At 45.3% G+C, this 9,256-nt stretch overlaps 1 protein-coding gene across 1 annotated transcript in view; it reads left to right on the top strand.

The window, feature by feature from the left end:
• Window positions 1-9,256, top strand: part of AMOTL1 (angiomotin like 1) — a 132,437-nt gene that overhangs the window by 942 nt on the left and 122,239 nt on the right. The window lies entirely within an intron of this gene.

The raw sequence follows: 9,256 nt of genomic DNA, 5'->3' as shown, positions 1-9,256 counted from the left end.
TGTGTGTCCAGGTCCGTGGTGCTGCTCCCTGGAGCGCGGCCCAACAAACTTCCCGATCTGGGGGCCTCTGCAAGCAGCCTGACTCATCCTGCCTGGAACGATGCGGTGCGGGCTGGCTCAGTCTAGCCAGTACCTGCCCCAAGAAGGACATCGTGTGGCTAGTTCCTAACCTGAATTTAATGAAGTCCAGGGCCATAAACGTTCTGGTAATTAAATTTCAAGCCTTGGGAGCTGCGTTCCTCCCTGATTTGTTTCTCCTTCAGGCGTCTGGGAATAGGGCAGTTCATCTTCCTGTACCTGTCGTTCTAAGTGTAGATTTGTGGTGGGTGAACGCGACGGTCTTGTCAGAGACAGACTTCCTCCTGTGAAGAGAAGGAAATTTGCATTGTCGGGATCCCTCTAAGTGTTCCTGCCACCCAGTCTCACTTGGTGGCTTAGTGGTTGATGGGTTTTTGTTCTTTGTTTTTCTCATTCTAGGGTTTAGTTAAGCTTCTAAAAATCCAGACTGTCAAGTCTGTCCTTGCTGTTCTTTTATCAGCAGCGTGCCTGCCTGCCATGAAATGACAGCTGTTTAAAACTGTTTATCCACACTAAGGCGCTCAGCCTTGGGTACCGTGTGTCTGGTCAGCCTCTCCTCCTGGGCTGTATGTCCTCAGCAAGTCCCACACCACCTGAAGTAAAATTCCACCGCAGCAAGGACTTTCATCCTTTTCTAGGAGCCAGGTACCCAAAATAGGTCTGGATCAAGGATGGCGTTGTGAGGCAGGGAAGAGGACCTTGTTTTATTCAGAAGATGTGTTTCTGAAAAGTTGTGAGGCACTCACATCTCTGGAAATGGAATCATAAATTAAGTGCATGGGCAAAACTAGCTTTTAAAGGTACACTATGGTGAGTCTTTTCATGAAATGAAAACGACAAACCGTAGCTTTGCATGAAGCAGTTTATTAAGAGGGCAGATTCTTGGTGATCTGCTCCACATGTGTTTAATTGTGTATTAATGACACCAGAATTGGTACCATTGCATTCACAGAATGGTTTATGTACCAGAAAGGCCCAGGTGATTGACCCTTTTTTGTTTTCATCTCTTCCCCCCACCCCACCCCCCACCCCCAACAGACTGGACGGCCCAGCTGAGGTGCTGATCAGTAGGGGGAGCCCTTCAGATTAGCAGTAGAAAACTCAGAAAATAACCTTTTTTCTCTTCAGCCCTTCTGTGGGAAAAGCCCAGTTTCTCAAGAGGAGATGAGAGTGTTATAGGAATACTGGTCCCTCCTGGGCTCTGGGATGGCAGGATGATTGAGAATATAAAACACAAGTCAGAGTTGGAGACCAGGGTTCTGGGTGCTTCACCTTCCTTAGCAGATATGTTAACCAGTCTGTTTTCTCATCTTTGAAAAGCTGGGGTTGTGCCAGGTGGCCCCTAAGCATCATCCAGTTCCAGCCTCCTGAGACGGTAAGCCAAAGGAGGCCCATAGCTATCGGGTATTTATCACTTACATTCGGGTGCCACGCTGTTTGGGTGTGTGGTGGCTCCAAAGAGTTTTTCTCTTCCTGACAGAGCAGCTCATTGGATGAGACTGCATTGTTTCCATGCCATTCAGGTCAAAGAGGGAGCTGGCCTTTCTCCCTTGGAAAGAGTTGTGATACTTTTGGGTGCTTTTCTAAGACACACAGCAGGAAAGATGCCTCCTACAGCAGTTGATGAGTTTGTCCAGCAGCCATTTTTTCTGGAGCACAGAAGAGCACAGATTCACCCCCTGGCCAGGATCTAAGGGTACTGGAGAAGAGGTGGAGGGAGGTCATAAACACTTAGTTTGAATTCTATCACTGCACTTACCTGTGACCTGTGACAGTTTAGCAGGTGACTAAACTGCTCTGGGCCTCAGTTATCTCAACCTAATTGGAGACCTTGCATGGCTGGGGTCAATGGTGTGTGTAGAGTCCTAGCCCCATGTGTAGTATGTGCAGGTATTCAGGAAGTGCTTCTTGCTGTTACTTTATTAGTAGTATTCATTTGAAAGACACTTACTTCCTGTGCATGATGGAATAGCTCTCTCATCAATTGTCCCAACCTATTAACTAAAACCATTTTCATTTCTAGAAATTTCTCTGCAACTTACCTAGTCTCCAAACACAGATTCTTAGGAATGGTGATCAGGTCGATTGAATGATTTAGTGATTTATTCTTGGAGCAGCGTGTGGAATGGTGTTCCATCTGGGGTCTTCGGTGACGATCCCACTACTTTCTTGTGGCATGTTAGGTAGTTGGTTTTGCCTCCAAATTTTCATGTAAGTCTCCAAATGAACTATGACTTGCTCTTCGGGGGATTTATTCTCAGTGTTGTGGCAAGATCATGTAATGGAATTAAGTAACCAAAAAGGGGTTTTTGAAAAGAATGGAAAAAGGAGCCTATCTCTAGATGAATGCTGTATTGAAGGTGTCCTCTCATGGAGAGTCCAGAAATATGCCCTCTCTCCTGTGATGGTACCACTTTCTACACCTTTCCATAGTCTTTCTATAGTCCCACCCATAGGTAGAAGTGATGGCCATCTGAGGGGTTGAGAAAGAATGCATGGGGAGTTGGGATGAACGCAGATGTGATCATGTCTGCCCATCTAATAACCTTTATCAACTTCCCACTACCTGGAGGATAGACATTTGGCTAGCCATGGGAGGACCTCCATGATTTGCGTCACCCCCAGCCACCATAACCTTCTAATTACATTGAACTATGGGACAGTCCTCTAACAGCAGCTCTCTTCCTGTTGCCTGCCTGCCTTTCCTCCCCCTTCTCTCCTCCTCCCCGGCTGGCTCCTACCCCTCTTTCAACACTAAGTCCACGTGTCATGTGCCCCTAGTGGTTCTTAACCCTAGACGTTAGAATCAGGGGAGCTATTAAAAGTCCCGAGACCAAGTCCTAACCAATTACATCAGAATCCCTGGAGTGTGGACCAAAGCATCAGTGTTTCATCAGTGTGTACTTTAAAAATTGGATCTCAGTGATTCCAGTGTGTAGCCATGGTTGTTAGCTACCATACTAGGTTGTGGTCACCATACTTTTCTTTGCAAATCTAGCAGCGAGCCCAGTGCCTGGCACATGTAAGTCTTCAGTAAATGCTGGTTGAATGTGTGAGTGAGGGTCACCAATGAGATGCTTTGTCTTTTCACGGTTATATACTCCTAAAATTGGCCTCTCTGCTTGTCATAACAGTGCCTTGGGGCACTTGAATCCTTTGACCTTTGACCTATATCTCTCTCCTTTGTTCATTCCTTAGGCTTAACCAGTTTATTTTCTTTCTTAAAAACTGAAATCCTAAAACCACTTTTTAGCATAAAAGTAACACATGCTGACTTTAGAAAATTTGAACATTAGAATAGGGGAAAAGTTCACTCCTTCACCATCCAAAAGCACACGGATGTGTCCTTGTTTCCATAACTTGTCCTAATTTGCTGCCCTTATGGGAGTTGCTTGACCCTCTGGCACACCTCCTTGAGCTCAGTTGATGCTCTCTTTTGCTCAGACCCTGTGAACTTTCCTGAGTTCCAAAAGGAGTGCTCATGAGAATAGCATTCTTGGGAGAGAGCAGGGCCAATGCCCCCAGGGCCAGTGTACAATGAGAAAGGGTTTTCTTGTGCTATTCTTGCCTTCCTCATTCAAGCAGGATGTAGGGGCTTTATTAGAATAAATGATAACAGTTGTGTAGCTTCTTTAAAAGAATGACTTAAATGTTTGCCAGCCCACCCCCTAGCCCTCCGAAAATAGGAGATGAGATTGCATTGTTGGATAAAAGTACTTATGTCTTTCAGAGTGCAGCAGCTGGTAAGTATAAATTTAGGATAGATAGCCCAACTGCTACAACAAGCAAGCCCAAACGTCAGTGGCTTAACACTGTAAAGGCGGTGTTTGTTGCTCGTGTTGTAGTCTAGTGTTGAGCTGTCGAGGGCTCTGCTCCATGTGGTCATGAAGAGCCCCAGGCTCCTTCCCTGCCTTGGCTCCATCCTACCCTACAGCATCAGGTTCCTTCACTGGATCCTTTGAATCCATTTGGCAGACAAGTCAATAAGGTGAGCAAGACCAAGGTATGCTCACCGATGGTTGTCTCAGCCTGGAGGTAACACACTGACCTTCCCTCATATTCCAAAGGTGGTAGCTAGTCCCATAACTTCATCCACATGGAAGGAGGCTGGGAAACGTAGTCTAGTAATGTGCCAGGAAGAAGAGGAGCGCACTTACATTGGTGATCGCCAGCTTTCACATGCCTCTTATTGTTCTAACCACAATGACTGAGCTACATCCTGGTCTTTGTATTGTGTAGGATACTGGTTTGGCTGCTACAACCAAGGCTAAAATGACAGTGACTGAAATAAGAAACAAGTTAAATTCTCTTCCACTTGGAGCGTAAGCAACCCAGTGCCGATATGGTGGCTTCGTTGTCCTCTGAAAGACTCAAATGGAGCTTCCATGCAGTGAGCTAAGGTGGCTGCTTCAGATCCCACCATCACATCCACATTCCAGTCTATAGGAAAGAGAGAAGGAAAGTGGAGGGCATAACCTAAAAGCTGCACGCATTATTTCACTTACATTCCTTTGGACTGAACTTTAGTCAGATGGCCATACCTGACTCCAAGAAGGCTGGGAAATCTGGGTGGGAATAAGGTGGAGTCTATTACTGGAAAGATGACTGAGTAGGATACAGGGAGAAAGAGGCGCTGGTTAACGAGTAATCTTTTCAATCAGTTCTAGGAAGCATGTCTTAGTGGTTAAGTGCATGGACTCGGAATCATACTCTGTGTATGGTTTGAATTTTGTCCCACCTCTTATTCGCTCTATGACCTTGGGCAAGTTACTTCATCTATATCTGCTTCCTAACCTGTAAAATCATGTGGTGGCTCTTTTCTGATGTTCTTCCAGACCCACTCACCATCCTTCACTACCCTGGTCTGTGCCCTGGAAAACTTACCTTTTGGAATGTAGCCTCTGGCTTCCAGTTTGGCCAGTGAGAGGTACTGGCAGCATATGGGAGGGTGGAAACCAAGAGATGTCAGGGTACTTAGTCCCTTCCTGTCAGGCTGTGGGATAATGTGGCTGGATTAGTTTAGGCCACTGCTTCCTCTCTTACAGCATCAGATCGTGCTGGGTTCTGGAACCTCCCCTTCTGACTGAGGGGTGGCTCCCACATGGCTTGCCCCAGGCTGCTTCTCCATCCCGTTTTCCCTTAACCCGCCCATCACACCTTGATCTGCAGTCCCTTCATCAGACTCTCTTCAGTCGCTTTTTTGAAGCATACCATCCATTTCCTCTTAGGACCCTAGCTGATATGATGGGGGTAATAATAGTATCAGCCTCAGACCATGGTGGTGAGGGCAAATGGGTTTTAGAAGGAACCCTTGAATGTCGTCACCATCATTAAATGTTTACTGTGTTTCATGTCCCTAGCCGAATGCTCCTATCCCTTCAGGCATGGTCAAACCTTCTGAAAGACCTGACTTTTGACGTATACATGAAATAATACGGCCATTCATCTCCTCTTCCCCACCCCGTGTTAGGAAGATGCAGCAAGACCTAAGAGTAGGGAACAAATCTCTTCCTGCATCCAAAGTTTTCTTCCCTCCCATCATATGGGGATGAATAAGGAGAAAGATCCTGGGCCTTTATTATTATTCACCTACTCTATGGTGGGCACTTTACAGGTGTAGACAATCTACCCAGCTTCCCGGCTTGGGGTTTAAATCATGTCACCCACATCGATAGCCCCAAATACAATGATTTCCAAGGATTTGCCTGCCCATATTACTAAAAAATCAAGTCTTTCTCTAAGGCTACCCTCTAATTTTAGGCCCAAGAATTCTCAGGGGTGCTTGTTCGCATCCACAGCTTCAGTTCTGGCTGCTCTAGCCTTTTGCCAAGGGAGCTGGAATCCAGATACACCTTACTGAGGCCAGTGGACACCTGGGTTACTGTTCCACGTGCTCTTTCTTCAGAAACCGGTGACCTCATGACACAGTCATGGCTGCTGCTGCCCCTGCAGGCTTGGTGTTTGTTCGCCTGCTGGGAGCCTGACTGATTTCCCAGTGTCCTGCCCTGTGCTGGCCGCAGAGTGGGCCCAGGGCCTTCTAATCATTGCACAAGCCCAGACTCACCGAGGGTCTGGGATCAGATTGGCTACCTTCCCGGCTCTGAGCTGGTCTCTAAACGGCCAGGGCCATTCACCCCATCCCCGGATCCACCCCCAGATCTCTCCACCCTTAGAAGCCTATCTGTCCTCCTTATTCCTCCCCCCAGCTCCGAGCATAGCTTCTGAGAGGGAGGGAGTTTTCACCCCAGTTTAACTTTTCCTAAGGATGATTGACAGTGGAAAATTCAATTCCCTTCACAGGAAACCTCACCCTACCACAGGGGTGTGGTCTGGCCTCTCCGCTCCAACAAAACAATCACAGAAAGGCTCACCATTGTTACAGTTCCCTAAACCTGGGCACTCAAGTCTCTTCCACAATTGATCTTGTTAAGTTTATCAGCTCATTTCATCCTCAGAACAACTCAGTGAAGCAGAAGGAATTATTTTCACCTCATGGAGGAGGAAACAGAGGTTCAGAGGGGTTAAATTATCTGCCCAATGTCACACAGCTAGTTAAAGGCAAAACTTCCATTCAAAATATCATCTCTGGCTCCAGAGCCATTCTCAGTTTCTTGGAGAGGAGAATATACAAGTTGCCCTCCTCCCAGGCGGATTTGGTGGTGGGCTGAATGCTATAAATGATGTAAAAGGAACTAGCCCAGGGCCTGCCAGTACAGTATATGGCTGTTGGGTACTTTCTCTGTTGAATAAATGAATGAATAGTAGGTGCTCAAAGCCATATATATATATATTTTTTTCTTTAGACCACCAAATAATGATTAATATGCTCCAAAGGAATTTTCCATAACGGGGTCTGAAGCAACAACCAGAAAAACTCTTCCTAGCTTCCTTCATTTAGTTCCTGCTGTCCCCACTCTGTATTACAGGGCCAAGTCCCTGGGACAGGAAACCTCTTATGGTTTCCTGATGGTACTGACGCCATTTCTAAAGGAAACTAGACCTTGGAAGCAGCACAGTTTGGGGCGGGACAGTGACAGCCTGGAGGGGAATCTGAAAGCATAACTGAGGGCAGGTGGACTTGGGTCTGGGTGTAAAACTCATCCCGACTCCCCTAATGTTTGTGAAGTGACACTACTCATTGCCCAGGAGGTAAGATTTTATTTCAGGGTGTTCTCCTTGGGAGGGAGAATGGAGTAGGAAGGGGAAAATGACAATCAATTCTGGGAGATAAATGGTTATCTACCTTGGCTAAAAGAGCAAGGAAGGTGGTATGGAATAGTGGGATAAAATACACACACACACACACACACACGCACACACACACACACACACACAGAGGAAAATGGAAAGGGCATTTTCCTTGCCAAAGAGATGTTTTACTAGAAAAATATAGGACTGTGTCCAGTCATTCCTGAATGTTAAACACAAACCACCTAGAAACCATGATATTTCATCAATTGTTAAGGACTTCCTGAGTCTAAAGAGTGTAAAATAACCAGCTTGATCTGTTCAAGAATGCTATGATTATGGTTTCTGGGTCACATTCTTACTGAATGATCTTTCTGGAATATGTCCTGTTGGTTTTGGTCTCTCTCAAATCAGTTGTGCCCATGGTGGTTGCATTAAAATGGCGTGCTGGGACTTGTCAGCTCTCACTGTCTCTCCTGGGTTACCCCTTCCCCTTTTCTCCTTTCTCCCCGCTTCTCTCTCCCTGCCTCCCCCGCCCCCACCCCCGCCTCAGTTCCCCTCAGTCTGTCCCCTCCCCCTTTCCCCTCTTGCTGCCTCCTTCCTGCTCCCATGTTAAGTTGGAATACAGACAGAAAAGGCAGTGCTTGCCTTGCTAGGGCCCTCTGCCAGAAAAATGGAACAGGTCAAATTATAAAAAAGGATTAAAAAAGAATGCTCTTTGGCAAAATGGGGGAAACAGATGTTCAGGGGTGGTTTTGCTGTCTCGGGCTGTCTGCCGCCTGCTGAAACACACTCCTTATAGGATAGCTAGATACAGAAATTCATCATCATGGCACACATGTGGTGGTTTTAATGTCAAATCTGTATCCATATATTTGTCTCTGCTTAATTCTCCTCTCTCCGTGACCTTTGTAGCCCCAAATCCAGAGTTGGCAAGATTACTGACCACCTGATAGAAAGATTTATTTTCAGCCTCTTCTCAGAGGGATTTTTTTTTCTTTTTTTTCCTGGCTAAGAAATTTTTATTTATTTAAAAAAAATTTATTGAAATATAAATTTTTGTACAGCAAAGTGATTCAGTTATACTTATATATATACATATATATATATAATTTTTCAGATTCTTTTCCTTTATAGGTTATTACAAGATATTGAGTTCCCTGTGCTGTACAGTAGGTCCTTGTCGATTACCTATTTTATATATAGTAGTGTGTATATGTTAATCCCAAACTCCTAATTTATCCCTCCCCTCCTTTCCCCTTTGGTAACCACAGGTTCGTTTTACAAGTCTGTGAGTCTATTTCTGTTTTCTAAATAAGTTCACTCGTATCATTTTTGTTTTTAGATTCCACATATGAATGACATCATATGATATTTGTCTTTCTCTGTCTGACTTCCTTAGTATGATAAGCTCTAGGTCCATCCATGTGGTTACAAATGGCATTATTTCATTCTTTTTTTTAATGAGTAATATTCCATTGTATATGTATATACCACATGTTTTTCCATTGATCAGTTGATAGACACTTGTGTTGCTTCCATGTCCGGGCTATTGTAAACAGTGCTGCAATAAACATTGGGGTGCGTGTATTTTTTCTAATTATAGTTTTCTCTGGATATATGCCCAGGTGTGGGATTGCTGGATCATATGGTAACATTATTTTTGTTTTTTTAAGGAACCTCCACACTGTTTGCACCAATTTACATTCCTACCAACAGTGTAGGAGGGTTGCCTTTTCTCCACACCCTCAGAGGGCTTTTTTTAAAGACTACCGGGAAGAGTGGACACTGGAGCTGCTTTCAGGTCACTGTAAATATTTTATGGAAACTTCAGGTTCTTAAGAAAATAGAGAAGGAACTTGTGGGTGCAGAACCTGGTCTGAAATGAGCCCTACGGAAAGTTCATGGTTGAAGGTCTCCTGCTGGGACTTGTAACCTGCCAGAGGTCCTTTGCTTCTGTCTCCCAAAAGGCTTGCCATTTACTGGCTGT

Source organism: Neophocaena asiaeorientalis, unplaced genomic scaffold (genome assembly GCF_003031525.2).
Source record: "Neophocaena asiaeorientalis asiaeorientalis breed wild unplaced genomic scaffold, Neophocaena_asiaeorientalis_V1.1 scaffold143, whole genome shotgun sequence".
Lineage (NCBI taxonomy): Eukaryota > Metazoa > Chordata > Mammalia > Artiodactyla > Phocoenidae > Neophocaena > Neophocaena asiaeorientalis.
This window is presented reverse-complemented; position numbering and strand designations above follow the sequence as displayed.